The sequence below is a fragment of the Sus scrofa genome, chromosome 1, assembly GCF_000003025.6.
Source record: "Sus scrofa isolate TJ Tabasco breed Duroc chromosome 1, Sscrofa11.1, whole genome shotgun sequence".
In the NCBI taxonomy this organism is placed as follows: Eukaryota; Metazoa; Chordata; class Mammalia; order Artiodactyla; family Suidae; genus Sus; species Sus scrofa.
In genome coordinates, this window is record NC_010443.5 from 237,215,408 (window position 1) to 237,234,764 (window position 19,357).

At 39.6% G+C, this 19,357-nt stretch overlaps 1 protein-coding gene across 4 annotated transcripts in view; it reads right to left on the reverse strand.

Annotated features, from left to right (window-relative positions):
- Positions 1 to 19,357, reverse strand: part of RNF38 (ring finger protein 38) — a 129,310-nt gene that overhangs the window by 104,406 nt on the left and 5,547 nt on the right. The window lies entirely within an intron of this gene.

Genomic DNA, 19,357 nt, shown 5'->3' on the forward strand with positions numbered 1-19,357 from the left:
GCTCTTCTGGAGTTCCCGTCATGGCTCAGTAGTTAATGAACCTGACTAGGATCCATGAGGTTGCGGGTTCGATCCCTGGCCTTGCTCAGTGGGTTAAGGATCTGGCGTTGCCATATACTCTGGTATAGGTTGCAGACAAGGCTCAGATCCGATGTTGCTTATGGCTGTGGTGTAGGTAGACCAGCAGCTACAGCTCCGATTCAATCCCTAGCCTGGGAACCTACATATGCGGCCCTAAACAGACAAAAAGACAAGAAAAAAACCAAAAAAAACAAAAAACACATCTTCTGGAATGCAGAACCTCAATACAGTGGTAATCTTGAGGGACCAGTCCCCTGATCACAAGAATGGGGGACAAATCCAATATATACACTAAGTCCACTATATCTTCCCACCAATACAACATCACATTTGCTCTCTTAATCACAGAGCATCAAGACATTTTTTTAAGGAAGCAAGATTGCCCTCCTTGGCCATACACTGAAAAGATGGGGAAAGGGGTGGAGACATGATGGGGGAATCCCTAAGGTAAAGAGCCTTCCAGCATCCATGAACTAACAAAAACCCACCCTGAAATTCTTTCATCTCAGTTAGTACTACCACCTCCTAGAGTTAAATTTACTAACCTGTGTTAAGATATTAACTCCTTTTATTCCTCCAAAGATAAAACCTCTTAGTCTAAGATCTCGGATATCGTCCTCATTTGGTACCTTGAATATTTAGTATTTCAAAAATAAATCCATTACCATGATTTTATACACTGTGATGACACAGCCACTTAAGAGTTTTCTAAGACTGAAGAATTATTTTATGTTTAACACATTGGATGCATATGGGGGACAGGGAGGAAAGGGGGGGAGAGAAAGAATGTTTATGTATGTGTGTATTAGAGAGCATGTGTACATGCTCCATCACATACAGACCACATAAAACATTAACTCTAAATACTGTATGTTGCTTACACAGAAATCCTGTCCTTCTACCACCACTTAACAATTAATTCTTCACCTTAGAGGTTTATGAATTTTTCAAACTTTATTTTCATATTCATCTTTTACTAACATGTAAAATGCTAAAAATGAGTTTTAAGTGATTTCAGTGTTCTTTTAAAAGAAAATGGAGGGAGTTTCTGTTTGGCTCAGTGGTAACAAACCCAACTAGTAACCATAAGGATTTGGGTTCAACCCCTGACCTCGGTCAGTGGGTTAAGGATCCAGCATTGCTGCGGCTAGGGCACAGGCTGGCAGCTATAGCTCTCATTCGACCCCTAGCCTGGGAACTTCCATATGCCTCTGGTACAGCTCTTACAAAAAAAAAAAAAAAAAAGTAACCAATAAACACATCAGAAATCAATTCTCCCATTTATAGGCACAGCGTAACTGTTTGATATAAACCCATAGAGTTAATTATCTGCACATCTTCTCCACTACTTCATACAAGTGCCTGACAAAGAAGTAGTGGAGAATATTAAAAATAGGTTGCTCTTGGTGGTTAGTAGATGGACAGGAGGAGGGTGGAGGGTGAAATGGGTAAAGGGGGTCAACTATATGATGATGGAAACTAAATTTTTGGTGTTGAGCATGCTGTAATGTATACATTAATAGATTATATAATACTGTATGCATGAAACATATACTGTTACAAACCAATGTCACCTCAAAATAAATAAATAGGGGAGTTCCCACTGCAGTTCAACAGAAACGAACAGACCAGTATCCATGAAGGTTGAGGGTGTGGGTTCAATCCCTGGTCTTGCTCAGTGGGTTAAGGACCTGGCGTTGCCACGAGCTGTGGTGCAGGTCACAGATGAGGCTTGGATCCCGAGTTGCTGTGGCTCTGGCGTAGGTTGGCAGCTGTAGCTCCGATTTGACCCCTAGCCTGGGAACCTCCACATGCCACAGGTGTGGCCCTAAAAAGCAAAAAAAAATAAATAAATAAATAGGAAGGAAAGAAGGGAGGGAGGAAGAATAGGCTGTGCTATTTGCAGAAGTGATGGTTTACTTCTCTAACATAAGTGACCATCAGAATAAACAAACTGACCTAATCCAAAATTCAAGCAACCAAACAGGAAATTCAGAGGCAGGAGTAAAAAAAAAAAAAAAAAAAAAAAAAAAAAAATTCTATCTCTATCTATTTACTCAAGCCATCATATACACATACACACTAGAGTAAATGTAAATGGAGTGACGACACAGTGTGTGGGTACAAGTGACTGCCCCACACTACTCCCTGTCACAGGAACAGATTTAGAGAATGAAGAAAATCAAAACACACTGGTAGGAAACAGGCTTTTCCTAGGCCCAAGAACACTTAATGGACTGGGAGAAGCAACTAACTTAATCAGTGGCATGAGCACATATAAAGAAACGAAAGGCCACATGAAGGTGGCAATCAGCAATAAGGAACAAGTTCTGAGACCACTCTTGTCATGTCCAGCTCTGCCCAGAGGAGAGATGGGGGGGGGGGGAACAGGCACAAATATTCTGGATACTAGAGGCATTTACTGCTAAGAGGGAGAGATTTTTTTCATCAGGCCCCTTATCAGTTAGATGAAATTCTCACAAGAGGATCTGTTTTTCCTCTAATTCCATTGTGTGCATATTCTGTGAGGAGCAGCTACTAAGTGCCAGGCACTATACAAGCACTGGATACATCATGACGATAAAAACAGGAGTGGATCAACACCTCATACTGCTTACAGTCTAACAGGGAAGAGAATTTCTACAAGGGGGCTGGGAAGGACAGGGAAACCCCAGTCCCTTCATTCCTTCTATTCTTCCCAATGCCAAACTTGTGGTCAGAAGAAGGTACATTGGGATAATACACCAAAAGTACATTAGGAGAGATGGCCAAATAAGAGGGAGGTCTTGATCTGTCTTATAAATGCTCAGTTCTGAAGAATATATTGATCAAAACCATCTTAACAGGACAGAGCCAAGAACAAGCGAACCCAAGCTTGAATACAAGCTGTCAAAAGATTTCCTTAGTCTTGAGGAAAAAAAGAAAAAGAGGAGTTCCCGTTGTGGCTCAGTGGTTAACGAATCCGACTAGGAACCATGAGGTTGCGGGTTCGGTCCCTGCCCCTGCTCAGTGGGTTAACGATCCGGCGTTGCCGTGAGCTGTGGTGTAGGTTGCAGACGCGGCTCGGATCCCACGTTGCTGTGGCTCTGGCATAGGCCAGTGGCTACAGCTCCGATTCCACCCCTAGCCTGGGAACTTCCATATGCCGCGGGAGCGGCCCAAGAAATAGCAAAAAGACCAAAAAAAAAAAAAAAAAAAAAAAAAGAAAGAAAGAAAGAAAAAGAAAAGAATTATAGACTAGGAAGGAAAATCACAGAATGGACTTATGAGAACTCACCCAAGTCAAAATAAAAAATTATTTGCAAAAATTATCGGAATTCACTTTCTTTGTGATCAGTTACAATCAAGACAAAACTCTTCTGCTAAAAGACAGACTCATCTGTTCTGCTAGACCAGAGGGACAAATGTCTGGGCCACACATGCAAACCCATGAATGAGTAACTATAAATTGTGGCTAAGTGCTATGAAGGAAAAAACAGGGTGTAATAATGAAAGAGCAGAGACGCAGAACCTCCTTTAGATGGGGGGGGGCAAGGAAAGCTGAGCACTGATGGATGAGTAGGAACGGAGCACTCCAAGGGCAGAGTGAGAAGTCTATGCAGAAAAAACAGCTTGTGATCAATGAATGGTTTTAAGTTGCCAGGTGACCCATTCTTTTAAAAGCTCTCTGGTTGCTGCACAGGAAAAAAATGGAAGGAAACCAAAGAAGTCTGAAGACCAAGTGAAAGGATAGATAGAGCGGTAGCTCAGAGGAAAAGGTGGGAAAGGTGAGATTTACTTGGATGGAAATGCAAGAGCACAAGATACATTTTGGAGGTGAGCTGAAAAAACCTGATGGAGGATGTAGAGTGATGGGTGTGAGAGAAAAAGAAATGTGCCAAAAATAACTCCCAGATTCCTGGTTTAAGCAATTAGATGTCATTATCTGATGAGAAAAATAGGGGGTGGGGGAGACCAGTTCCCCCTTAGTTTGGGCTGGATAGTAATTTTAGCTTTTGGCATATAAAATTTGATCTCGAAAAATTTGGGAATTCTCAGCATATAAATTCTATTAAAATCTTTGGGAACAAATGATATCATCAAGAGAGAAAAAAATAAAAGAGCTGAGGGTACAGGACCAAGCCCTAGGCAACTCAAACCTATAGTGATAGGGGGGAGGGACTAATAAAAAGTACATCCAAAGGGTGAGAGGAAAACCAGGATTATGCGATTACAAAAGCCAAGAGACAGGGATTCATGAGAGGGAGAATTCTGGTAAGACACCAGTGAAATGTGGTCTGAATGTCCATTGTTTATCAATTTACCATCACTCATCTTGGTAAGAACAGTTTCACGGAGTAGAAAGGGTCAAGTACATGAGGGGTGACTTCCCAACTGTAACCAAGAAGCAGGCAAATCACCTCATCTTCTGCTGGACCAAAAGAGCCTCTCAAGCACTTTTTCTCCTTCAATCCTTACCCTCCTACAGCCTATTTTCAGCACAGCAGCCACTGATCTGGCTAAAAAGGAAGGCACATATTATCATCATGCCTCTCTGCTCAATGATCTCATCTCACTCAGAACCAAAGGCAAAAAGAAATTCTGGGATAGACCATGATATAAGAAAGGGAATGTATATATAGGTATGACTGGGTCACTTTGCTGTACAACAAGAACTGGCACAACACTGTAAATCAATCATACTTTAATTTTAAAAATAAATAAATAGGAGTTCCCCTAGTGGCTCAGCAGCAACAAATCTGACTAGTAACCAAGAGGTTGAAGGTTCGATCCCTAGCCTTGCTCAGTGGGCTGAGGATCTGGCATTGTTGTGAGCTGTGCTGTAGGTTGCAGATGCAGCTCGGATACTGTGTGGCTGTGGCTGCGATGTAGGCCAGCAGCTATAGCTCCTGTTCGACCCCTAGCCTGGGAAACTCCATATGCTGCTGGTGCAGCCCTAAAAAGCAAAAAGCAAAAAATAAATAAATACTTGATAATGGCCTAGAAGGTCACCATCCTACTTCCTACCAGTCTCCTCCTCTAGCCACTCAAGAATTCTCTCCTACTCCTTACGGACAGACAACAAGTGCTTCTCTGCTTCAGGGCTTCTGCACTTGAAGTTTGCTTCTTTTCAGGGCACATCTGTGACCTACAATGCAGCCTGCAGCAACGTCAGATCCTTAACCCACCAAGCAAAGCCAGGGATAGGACACACATCCTCATGGATACTAGTCAGGTTCTTAACCTTTGGGTCACAACTGGAACTCCTGCACCTGCAGTTTGACTCTCCTCTTGCTTCAAGTCTCAGCTCAAATGTCACCACAACAACGAGGCTTCTTTGGCCAATGGATTTAAATAGTACCTGCTCCTTTCACTCTTTGCACATTGTTCCTTACCCTACTCTATTTATCTTCTTAGCATTTACCACCTTTATGATATATTACCCATTTATTACTTATTGTCTGTCTCACAGCATCAGAATGTAGGCTTCATCATAAGAGCAGAGATTTTATCTGTTTTTATTCACTACTCTATACCTAATAAGTAGACTAGGTATACAGCAGACATCTATATTTATTATTGCATTTAAGTCATTAAAAAGGATCTTCCACATTACAAATTAATAAATGTAGACTTTCAGTTTGGATATGAGTCTTCTGTTATTTAGACAGTGTGAGGAGTTCTTGTTGTGGCGCAGCAGAATCGAATCCGAACAGGAACCATGAGGTTGTAGGTTCGATACCTGGCCTCGTTCAGTGGGTTAAGGGTCCGGCGTCGCTGTGAGATGTGGTGTGGGTTGCAGATGCAGCAGGGTTCCCACGCTGCTGTGACTGTGGCTTAAGCCAGCAGCTATAGCTTTGATTAGACCCCCTAGCCTGGGAACTTCCATATGCCGCAGGTGAGGCCCTAAAAAGCAAAAAAAAAAAAAAAAAGACTGTTTGGGTCTGATATCTGGAGCCACGCAGAGAAAAGGCCAGTTTCTGGGCCCATGAAATTGACTACTAGACCCAAGGACCTGGAAAACTCTCAATATCATCATCCTTAGGATGCCTCAAGGAGTATTTCCATTTAGATTTCAATACACTCTTCTCAATATCAACTCTGGGGTAAGGCAAAGTACAGAGGACAAAAATTATGTGTAATAACTCAGAGGAGGGGTCATGGAGGGAATGTGGTACTGATGAATCACATAAATATGAAGATACATATATTTGAACAAAGGCAAGGAGATAGGATGCTCTGGGCTTAGTTTATTCTTCCAAATAATGGAACCATGCTCTCCTGTCAGCCCACCGGGTGTCCCTGTTCATCCCTCTGATCATGAAGAAACAGACCATAGAAATTTTCTCTGCAAACTTCCCATCTCAGGCTGTTTTCCCAGGAAGGGTAACTGACTGAAAAATATTACCTTGAAACTCCTGATGAATAAAAAGCAAAGAAAGCTCTGAATTACATCAATGAAATGCAAGCCTTAATCATACCTTTGAAATGTCTGAATTGGATTTATCAGTCCTATAGATCATCAACTCATGTAATGATACACAATCTGTGAAAACAGGGATCCTGGAAACTACAGTACTCACCCAATGAGCTGATTTACATTTATTACATAGCTAAGAATGGAAGGCAAGAGCAAAACAATAGCATTTAAAATACTACTGTAAATCTGGCTACATAATTGCATGAAAACATTTAAAAAATCATTCTCAAAAGAAAATAATGTAATATAGAAAAAACATACAGAAGAAACTATAGATAAGAAAAATAGATTAGAGAAGTACAGATGTACTGAAATGCTTGTCTAAAAATTATGAGTATACAAAAGATACTATTTAGCTCTGCCTCTGACAATTAGAGAAAGTTTAAAAGCCTTTTTAAAATCTACATGGACCAATAACACAAGAAAAGATGCTCAGTATTATCTGCCCCTAGGGAAATGCAAATCAAAACCACAATGAACTACCAAAGAACTGCCAGTATGAATACAATTAAAAAAAAAAAAAAAAACACAGGAGCTCCTGTCATGGTGCAATGGAAAAGAATCTGACTAGGAACCATGAGGTTGATGGTTCAATCGGTGGCCTTGCTCAGTGGGTTTAAATCTGGCATTGCTGTGAGCTGTGGTGTAGGTCGCAGATGCGGCTCAGATCCTGTGCTGCTGTGGCTGTGGGGTAGGCCAGCGGCTACAGCTCTGATTCAACCCATGCCTGGGAACCTCCATATGCCTCAGGTTCGGCCCTATAAAGACAAAAGACAAAAAAAAGAAATGTAAACATATGTCCATGTAAAATGTAGCACACGAAAGTTCATAGCATAGCAGCATTATTCATAATAGTCCAAAAGTGAATGCAACCCAAATGTCCACTAATTGATAGATAAATAAAATGTGGTATATACATACAGTGAGTATTATTTGGTCATGAAAAGGAACAAAGTGTTGATATACATTACAACATGGTTGACCCTGAAAATACTACGCTAAGTGAAAGATGCCAGTCCTAAAAGACTGTACATTGTCTGACTTCACTTATATAAAAGGTCCAATAGGTGAATCTATAGAAAAAGTATGACAAGTGAGTTATATTTCAATAAAGCTGTAAATTTTATAAAAGAAAAGATACAGGGCACAATGGAAGGTGTTTGGGGTACTTACAACATCGTATTTTTCTTGACTGTCAACTACACAAATGTGTTCACATTGTGATGATTCACTGAGCAGCCAACTTACAAGATGGGCATGTTTTATACATTTATCACATGTCAATTGAAGGTTTAAGCAAAGAGTAACTACATCTATAAATACCGACTTGGAAAGAGATTCAAGATATAAAGCAAGTTTCAAATTAGATATATATAGTATGGTCCCACTTTTTATAAATTTATACACATATACGTGTCTGCATAGTAAAACACACACACACCCATATGAGTATACACACCAACCCATTCTCACTAATCTCTGAAGAATTCAAATAAAGAGACTTTTATTTTCCCTGATATATTTCTGTAATGTTTGAATTTTTTGCAACATGGCACTTTCGAAATTAGAAGACAATAAATGCAAAAACTTTTAAAAATTGTTTAGGATATAGAGAAAGAATCTAGTAAAGAACAGAAATTCCTGAGTCAATATACAAAAATGTAGAAATAGCAGATCCAAGAATAAAAGATAATCATTTCTTAAAAAACAGCTTACTATGTAGTGGGCATATATATATTAGCTCATTTTCATTATACTTATTTCACCAATGAGGAAATAGGCTGGGAGATTTTAATCTAATCAAAAAAGAACAAAATACAGTTGAGAAAGATCATAAATTAAATTACAGAGAAAACTTTAATACTTAAAAGAACACAACTCACAGTTTTTTTTTAAAGCTGGAAAAAGAATTAATTTTCTTAAAAAAAAAAAAATTCACCGAAACTGGCTACACACACACACACACACACACACACACACACACACCAAAACCCAAAAACTGAATGGAATAAACTAAAAAACAAAACAGATATGATTACCATTCCTCCTGCCCAAAAGGCTATTTTTCCATACTACAAAAATCCTGTTATCAAGGATGGCAACAGGAAGGAAAGTTACAGGCCTTCTTTCTGGTAAATACATACCAAAGACCTAAATACTAATAAATCAGTCTGGTACTATGAGATTCATTACAGAAATCTAGGGATAATTCCATACCAACAATTGATTAATATAATTAAACACATAAAATAGGTCAAAAGAAACATAATCTCATAGATAACTGAGTTGGAAGCCATTTGACGAACTTACCCTTTCTAAGAAAAGCACTTAAATAAAACTACCACTTCTTTAACTTGTTAGGTTTCAGATCCATATCAACCCCACAATTAACAGTGAAATGTACTTGAGGCAGCCTTATTAGACTACAGTCCGGTATATGACATTCTTCTGGATGTTATAGTCTATCCAATGAAATAAGAAAGAAAAACAGAGGAAGGTATTGAAAAGGAGTCTAAATTAGCAACACTTGCCAATAAAAAGCTGTCCAACTGGAATGCCCCCCCCAAAAAAACTATGAAAAAGTATTAAAATGACCGAAAGACCTGAGGAAATAGGCAGATTTTAAATAAATACACAAAAATCAACAGCTTTTCCTAACATCAGAAAAGCTTAAAAAGTATGATGAAAAACACCTCACTGTCAAAAGCAAAAAGAATGTAAAATGCTATGGAATTGATGTTAGGTGAATTAAAACTACAAAATGCCACTAAGGCACATACTATAGCACAAAAACAACATAAGTGGAAAGAAATCATGTTAATAGATGAAAAAACTCTATATTGTGAAGAAATCGATTATTTCAAACTTAATAAATTTAATGCTTTTCCAATTTGTATATCAATGTGTTTTTGTAGTGATACAAAACGAAGTGTAGAAACAGATCTAAGTATTAATGGAAATTCAATATATGATTTAAAATGTCATGTTTGGCGTTCTCTTATGGTACAGCGGATTAAGGATTCGGCATTATCACTGCAGCAGCTTGTGCTGCATGGTACAGCCAAAAAAAAAAATGGTACACTTGAATGGTACAGCCAAAAAAAAAAGTCACGTTAAAAAAATAAGGAACTGGTTACACTGCGGTTATGTCCATTATTAAATACAATGGAATACTGCACAATTATCAGAATGAGGTAGACTCAGGAGTTCTCTGATGGCCTAGCAGGTTGAGGCTCCTTAGTTCTCACCACTGTGGCTCTGGTTGCTGCTGTGTGGCGTAGGTTCAATCCCTGGCCCAGGAATTCCCACATACTGCCTGTGTGGCGAAAAAGAAAAAAAATATAAAAAAAAAAAAAGAGAGAGAGAGAGAATCTGAAATAAATGTTGAAGCTTTCATTTTTTTTAAAAAAAAAAAGAAGAAGGTAGACTCATTGCTGTAGGAAGATGGTCACAATACAGTATGATGTAAAAAAAAAACAACCCACAACCCCACTCCTGGGCATATATCTGGACAAAACTATAATTTGAAGACACATGCACCCTTATTTTCACGGCAGCAGTACTGACAATAGCCAAGACATGGAAACCAACCTAAAGGTCCAAGGACAGATGAAAGGATTAAGATGTGGTACCTATATACAATGGTATATATACAGCCATAAAAAAGAATAAAATAATGCCATTTGCAGCAACATGGATGCAACCAGAGATTCTCACACCAAATGAAGTGAGGAAAAAAAAAAAAGACAAATACCATATGATAGCACTTATACTGGAATCTAAAATATGGCACAAATAAACCTATCTACAAAACAGAAGCAGGATTTCCCATCATGGCGCAGCGGAAATGAATTGACTAGGAACCATGAGGCTGCGGGTTTGCTCCCTGGGCCTTGCTCAGTAGGTTAAAGATCTGGCGTTGTCGTGAGCAGTGGTGTAGGTCACAGATGCAGCTCTGGTCCCAAGCCATAACAGTGAAGCAGTGACAACACTGAATCCTTAACCTGATGCGCCAAAGAGGAACTCCGCACACAGAACTGTTTTATGCGGTGCTATTTGCTTAGCATGAACAGTATTAATTACTCTATTACTTTCTTTCCACTTTTTCTCCCCCACCATTTACAGTTTGGTTATAAAATAATGTTTAAGAAATCAAGAGGAACCTCCGAATCTCCTCATGGTTATTTACACTATACCTCAGTGCATCAGGTACCCGCCCTCCAAACAGCTACATTAGCATCCCCTAGGATTTTGTTTAAAAGGCCCTGCCCTAGTGAAGTAAATCGAAAACTCAGGAGGTGGAACCCAGTAATCTTCCTTTTAACCAGCCCTTCACAAGACTATTATGCAAGCTAAAGTTTCAGTGCCACTACTCTGTCACCTGTGACCCTGCTAGAAATCTGCTTTTTAACTAGATCCCAGGGTGATGCATAAGTAAGTTAAAGTGAGATGCTCATCTACCTTGAGCCATAAATCTCACCCCAATCCATATTATCCATATTACCCACACAGAGAGTATCGAAGTGTTTCTGGGGATGGGAAGGGGAGATGCCAGCAGAAAGAGCAGTGGTTTTTTTAGCCTCTTTGAATTTAAATCTATCACTCCGGTGGGAAAAACATCAGCACTGCATGGCCCAGTTAGGCAGGGCATGTTAGGAGTGTCATCTTTTGTGTGTGACAGATAGCACACAACCACCATTAAACCACCCTAGAAATGTATTGCTCTACGTGTCAATATCATAAGTCCTCATTTTTCTTTTAAAATAAGCGAATTTCAATTTTAATCCCAGGCATAATAAAATTACATAAGACTAACTAACCTTCATTTCCATCACTAATATTATAATGGGAATCCATCATTTTAAGATAAAACTGTAGGGATATATGTTTTTTGCTCCACCAGGATACTTTTATCAACTGGTACAAGTATTATCTACCCTCGACTTCCATGCTGCAGCCTCTGCCTCTATACAGCTTGTGGGGAGGGGAAAATGTCCCCAGATTCTCCCTTAACTTCTGGCTGCCTTCCTCAAAGGCTTAGAAATTTTCTTTCAAAATCTGCTAGAGCCCCTTTGCTCTAGACTCAGACTCTTCCTTTGCTCCTCTCTCGTTTTCCTCCAGAGTCTCATCAGTCTGTCCTGAGTTACAGACAAACATGTTGACTTTCTCAGGAAATCTGCCAGGGTAACTACACATACATGCATGCTTGAGAATAATACCATCTCACTGCTTATTGCAGTCTGACGGGCTAACAACAATCTGCTTTTTTGAAGGCACTTCCAGTTTCACTTCTAGTTCCTACCAGGCTTATGCCCCGCCTCGCTGCAGTACAGCCCCTCCCTCTCCAAGCTTTCCTGACCCAGGAAGTAGCAAAGTCAATTCTGTGGGGCTCAAGCCCATTTTGACTTGCCTCCTCCTTCTTAAAGCAACCACAGAATCAAAATTTCTAAAGTCCTCTTTCAATGTGATAACTTTTCTTCCACAGAAAGAAAGTTTTAATCAAGACTTAAATTTGGGCCTTGGGTTTTTAATTATACAGCATCAGGAAAAATAATATAACCATTCTATCAATTTTATTTTGAAAGGAAATGTTTACATCTCAAAAGTGCCATAAAAAGATTCTGGTTATAGTAAAACTAGTTTGATTTCCATCCCCATCCCACAGAACTGTTGTTAAAAATCACATGTCAATTAAGACAGTTCATTTTTTAAAAGACTTTGTTCTACCAAAAACTAGACTCACAATATACAGAATTATCTGACTTCAGTTTTGATCTCAACAGGGAAATTAATAACTTCATGAACTGCACACAGATTCACTTTAAGAAGGCAAATCTGACTTGTTGCCCTTGTTGGATTTGGGGTTTATTTGATGGGGTTTTTTGTTTGTTTGTTTGTTTTAAAGCACACAATGATAGCTTTTATTTAAAGTTAAAGCTCAAAAATACCATGGAATAGTAATTCCTGTTTTCAACAATATATGCAGTTTTTAATAGAAACACTGAATAATTAAATCGTAAGAGTTCATGACCCATATTCTTCATATATAGCAAAGACAGTCAACATTAATGTATTCCATTAGAGCTCCAAACATACGGCAATTCTAGATAAGTTCTGACCCTAAGGTTCTTAAAGAAACGCAAACCAGTAAATGGATGGAAATTCCTCAATTATCTAAATTTAATCAGATTTTATCCTGCCTACATGGAAAGACTATCTTCCTCTTATGAATTAATTCTCATGCTGCTTAGTAATTTGAAAGGCACAGAATTTATTTTTCCTTAACAAAGTAGAAGAAAAAGACTAAGATGACAGTGCTTAACTCAAAAACAGGTCATGGTCCAAAAGTCTGTGACTACTGCACCTGGTTTTGATCTTAGAATTCAATTTTTGCCATAGAACATTCTTCTAAATGGATGGCCCATCAATGCCTATTAAGCCTACAACACAGATAAATAATATTAGCAACAGTACAGCTGCTTGAGGAAATTTATTCAATCTCAGATTCCAACTTCAGGCCACCTAAAGATACAGAATCTGGAGTTCCTGTGTGGCTCAGTGGAAACCAATCCAACTAGGAACCATGAGGTTGTGGGTTCAATCCATGGCCTTGCTCAGAGGGTTAAGGATCCGGCATTGCCGTTAGCTGTGATATAGGTTGCAGATGCGGCTTGTATACGTTGTTGCTGTGGCAGTGGTGTAGGCCAGCAGCTGAAGCTCTGATAAGACCCATAGCCTGGGATTCTCCATGTGGCACAGGTGCTGCCCTAAAAAGACAAAAAAAAACAAAAAAACAAAAAAAAAACAAAAAAAAAAAACCACAGAATCTTTAACAAGCATTGCAACTAAGTTTGAGGTAGTTTACTTGAGAATCACTATGCTACATTATATTCCTCAAATAATCTACTGTGTCAGACAGCATCAACATGGCACCAGGCTTTCTAACTGATGCCTGAAATGTATATATTCTATACCACTGAATAAAGGGATATGTTTATTCTTTAGCTTGTGACAAATCAGAGTTTATTATGGAAATTAAGATGGGTAAGAAGTCTAACACCCATTCTTGTACTAATTTGGAGGAGGGAAGTACTCATATCCATAAAAAGGTGGGATTCTGAGTACGGCCTTTTTTTTTTTTTTTTTTTTTTATGTATCCGCTTAAACAACCAAACAAACACTCAGTTAAGACTAATGTTAGAATATGGAAGATATCCAAGAAGCAATTTAAACGTGCCTGATGTGAAGTGAACCCACTCCAGTGCTGTGGTGTAGGTCGCAGAGTGGCTCAGATCTGATGTTGCTGTGGCAGGCAGCTGCAGCTCTGATTCGACCCCTAGCCTGGGAACTTCCATATGCTGCAGGTATGGCCCTAAAAAGACCAAAAAGGGTAGTGAGTGACTAAAAAGAAAATCAATTAAATAATCCTAACACACACACACACACACAAAAGAATGTATTTCTCAGGAGGAGCAAAGGTAAAACTAAAGACTGCAAATTCTCTTTGGCAGCTAAAACCAAGTGACCACCTTTGCTTATATTCAATCTTGTTACCAAAACTTACTTGCTACGTTTGCTTAGGCTTTGCATAAAGTGAGGTACGTAAAACATGATGACTAAAAATACAGACTCTGGAATAAGATGGCTTGGGTTCATATCCTAGATAACACTCTTCATAGCTGCATCATCTCTAGCAAAACACCTCTCTGTGCTCCAGTTTCTTCATCTGCACATAAGGATAAGAATAGCATCAACCTTAGAGAAAATTAAATGACTTAATCCAGGTAAAGCAGTTAAAACAGAGCCTTTCACATAACAAGCACACAAGTGACCACTACTATCCAGATATTAAAAAATAAGATTTGGAAGAAGTGAAGCAGGATAGGCATTCCAAGCTGAAGTAACAATAAAAGGGACAGATGTTAAAAAAAATGAGACACACATATGGACAACAGGGCATACCTCCCTGGAGAATATTCATGAAGAATACCAGAGATTGGAATAATCACCCAATTATGATGGCCTTGAATGCCAAACAAAAAAATATTTCTTTTACTTCAAGGCAGCCACTTAAATTTGTGATCTGATTAGATCTGTGCATTAGCAATGTTATCATGATATCATCCCACTATTAATGCAATTTTGATGTTCTTTGCTCTCTTATTAGGGGTTAGCAAACCCAAAAATTTGGTCAGCTAACACATTGTTGGAGTCTATTGCTAAACTGTTGCAATTCTGAATCATATCTGAAACCCTGTGTCTGGTATATAGTAGGCATTCAATAAATGCTTTATCATTACTTTTAGTGGCCACCAGAGAGCAGTGAAGTAAACAGTCAGAGATTATACGTATATTTATGTATTCTAAGAAATATGTATTATAAATGAAACAAATGAAGTAGCCAAATAACTGTTTACAACTTAAGGTAAAATATTAAGTCACTGCTGAGCCACATACTTGCCTAAAACAGTGAGGGGAGCAGGTGGGATACCAACCTTACTTTTCATTAAAAGTAGGTAAAATGGAATCTCATGAAATTTAGCTGTCAAATCGCTATAGCTTTTCAAGGATTATTTGCACAATTTCTTTGTAATGGAATACCCAGTATTTCTACATGTAGATAAATTTAAGGTAGATTTCCTCAAGATATCTGCACTCCAATGTTCACTGCAGAACTATTCACAATAGCTAAGACAGGGAAAGAATCTAAGTATCTGGTAAATGAAATATTATTCAGGCATTAAGAAGGAAGGCCATCCGGAGTTCTCAACCTGGTATAGTGGGTTGGACTGCAGCCGCTTGGGTCCCTGCAGAGGTGCAGGTTCAGTCCCTGGTCTGCAGTGGATTTTAAGGATCCAGAATTGCTGCAGCTGCAGCAGAGATCACAGCTCTGGCTGGAATTCAATCCCTGGCCTTGGAACTTGCATATGCTGCAGGTGCAGCCATAAAACTTAAAAACTCTAAAAAGGAGTTCCCATTGTGGATTAGCATGTTAAGGACCCAATGCTGTCTCTGTGAGGATTCAGGCTGATCCCTGGCCTTGATCAGTGAGGTAAGGATCTAGTGTTGCCACCAACTACAGTGTAGGTTGCATATGTGGCTCAGACCCAGAATTGCTGTGGCTGTGGAGTAGGCCTCAGCTGTAGCTCCAATTCGACCCCTGGCCTGGGAACTTCCATATGCTGCAAATGCAGCTGTTAGGAAAAAAAAAAAAAAAAAAAAAGAAATAGAAGAAAAAAGAAGAAAAAAAAATTTTTTGTCTTTTTTTGCCATTTCTTGGGCCGCTCCCGAGGCATATGGAGGTTCCCAGCCTAGGGGTCTAATCAGAGCTGTAGCTGTCAGCCTACAGCAGAGCCAGAGCAACGTGGGATCCGAGCCGCGTCTGCAACCTACACCACAGCTCACGGCAACGCCGGATCCTTAACCCACTGAGCAAGGGCAGGGACTGAACCCGCAACCTCATGGTTCCTAGTCAGATTCGTTAACCACTGTGCCACAACGGGAACTCCAGAAAAAAATTTTTAAAAAGAAGGAAACCTGCCATTTGCAACAACATGGATGAAACTGGAAGATATAATGCTAAGTAAAAGAATCCAGAGAAAAATAAACACTGTACAATCTCAATTATAAGTAGATTTTTTAAAAAATGGGGGTCCTCTTGTGGCACAGAGAGTTAAGGATCTGACATTGTCACTGCAGCAGCTTGGGTCTCTGCTATGGCACAGGTTTGATCCTGGCCCCGGAACTTCCACATGCTGCAGGCGCAGCCAAAATAAATAAATAAATAAATAATGTAAAAAGAATTTCAATCTAACTCAAACAGAGAACAGAATGGTGTTTACTAGGCCGTAGGCAGTGACGGAAATCAGATGTTGGTCAAAGAGCACAGGGTTTTAGTTGTAAGATAAATAAGTTGAGGCTCTAATGCACAGCATGGTGACTACAGTTAATACTGTACTGTATACTTGAAATGTGCTAAAAGAACCTATCTTTTTTTTTTTTTTTAGGGCTGCATCCTCTGCATACGGAGGTTCCCAGGCTAGGGGTCGAATCAGAGCTGTTGCTGCCGGCCTACACCACAGCCACAGCCACACCAGATCCAAGCCAAGCCTTGTCTGTGACCTACACCACAGCTCTCAGCAACACCGGATCCTTAACCCACTGAGCAAGGCCAGGGATTGAACCCGCAACCTCATGGTTCCTAGTCAGATTGTTTCCACTGTGCCATGATGGAAACTCCTAAAAGAGCAGATCTTAAGCATTCTCACAAAAAAAAAAAAAAAAAAGTAACTATCAGGTGATGAATGTATTTATTAACCTACCTGATCATGGTAATCATTTCACTATGTATACAGATATCAAACCATCATGTTACACACTTTAAATACACACAACTTTATTTGTCAGTAAAAACAGGGTTTTTTTTCCAAACAGGACAAAAACATGCTAGACATAAAAATAAAGATTTGGAGTTCCCCTCTTGGCTTAGCGGAAACGAATCAGACTAGCATCCATGAGGACACAGGTTAGATCCCTGGCCTTCCTTAGTGGGTAAGGATCCAGCGTTGCCATGAGCTGTGATGTAGGTCGAAGACGAGGGCTCAGATCTGGTGTTGCTGTGACTGTGGTGTAGGCCAGCAGCTACAGCTCTGATTCAACCCCTAGCCTGGGAACCTCCATATGCTTCGGGTGCGGCACTAAAAAGACTAAATAAATAAATACATAAATAAATAAAAGTTCAACTCCTGACTTGCCTCCAAGTAGAGGAAGGGCCAGCTTACAGTAGCTATAGGTTTCTATAGAGTATACACTATCTACCTGGCTGCTTCACTCACCACAGATGTCAGTGCTAAATACAACAAAAAGGACTCCTTTCTCCTCACTCTGAGTGAGAACAACTGGGGTCCACTATCCTGAAGTCTAAAGATGACCTGCACAGTCAACTGTTTACTGCATTTCTTTTAAAGCAAAAACAAAAACAAAAAAAAAAAAGGAAGGAAGGAAGGAAGATAAAAGTGTGTTTGAGTAAGAATAATTACTAATAGTTAACATATGGGGGGGTTCCCACTCTGGCACAGCAGAAACCAATCTGACTAGTATCCATAAGGATGTGGGTTTGATCCCTGGCCTTGCTCAGTGGTTGGGAATCTGACATTGCTGTGGTTGTGGCGCAGGCTGGCAGCTGCTGCTCAGATTCAACCCCTAGCCTGGGAACTTCCATATGCAGGTGTGGCCCTAAAAGCAAAACAAAACACTAATAGTTAACATAGGTTAAAAAAGTATTCACTAGAAGATTGCCAACCGAGCTTAGAAGCACATAGTGACAAAATGGTTGATGTAAGAGTTTATTAAGCACGTATCTCCAGGCTGATTGATTTTTTTTTTCCTTCTAGTAGTGGTAGGGGGAAATCAGCTTCCCAAAATGTCAGTCAGTACCAACTTTTAGAAACTTAGAGAGAAAAAAAAAAAAAACAAATTAGTAAGAACACCCTCTGGATAGTAAGCAAGTTATGTGTTTGGCTTTCTTGGGCAATCAATCATACTGGCAACACAAATATATGACAAAGTAGGCCTGGATTTCGACATAACCTTCTTCTAAAGTACTTTTCAGTTATAATTTCGGACTAGGGGAAAAAAGTTGCGACTGTCTTGTGCTTTTTAAAGCTTCAATAATCTTCCTAGTATTAGAATTTCAAACCCTGAAATGTACTCACTTAAACACGTTCCTGTTGGTATTACCAACAACTTTCCATTATCCACTTAGGTACTGTCTCCAGATGAGTTTTAATCCCCGCCTGTATTCTCCTCACCAGCAAGTACTTGGATACCATCTTTACCCTGCCTGCCCCCATCACTTGGTTGTGCTCAGGGAATTATAATTACAGTGATCCCGCCTTTAGAACATCCTTAGAGCACAAAGCCTCTTTGTATGATTGGGGGTAGGGGGGTGCCTTCCAGGCTCCACAGCAAAGGGTGGGTGGTGGCAACACAGGCAGCAATGAAGAGGAGCTGGGGCCACTCTGATGGCCCTCGAGGCTGGCTTAACATCATTTGAGGAATTTTACTTGTGGGTGCCCAGCCCAAAGGTTCTGCAAAGCCTCTGTACCCCTCCCATAAGGAGAGAAAGGGACAGGGCCTATCTAGACAGATGGCAGATCACCACCAAGCCCAGCAGGAAGCATGAAAAAAGGAAGAAAAGAAAGTAGTGGCTAAAATATACTCTCTGTGGTACTTTCAGTACTGCAGGTAATGAAGTCTCTGACAGTGAAGCTATCACCCCAATAAATAAGTGGTTAGTACTGGCACTACCAGCACCTAATAGGTGTTAACTCAAATGTGTTACTGAGGTGGCCACAAAATCTACATAGTAAGACAAATCTATTAAAAATTTTAAAAAGATAGCCTAAAAGCCAAATGAAAAATACTTCTTGTTAATTATGAGAGTTCCTTCTCCTGGCTGCAAAAGTGATTATAAAATGAATACTTATTTTACTTTTAGCCTCCCCTACCACTCCAGTCAAGACTTCAAAACCACTCACTTTCCAGCTCTGCCACAATAAAACAGGTTTCAACTGAAGATCAGTGAGCACCATCTGCAAACACTGAAATCAAAGGTGCTCAAGCAGAACAGATACAGACAGGTAACTTTCAACTCAAGGAACATCACAGAAGCACTACAAAATGTCCTACTACTTAATTGCTTAGGGCTGTCTCTTCCATACACATATTTTTTTTTCCTCTTCCACTTCTTCCCCTTCTTTCAACAGGGTCAAATGCTTCTATTACAACGCAAAATCTCGCCCTCATTTCTATGCA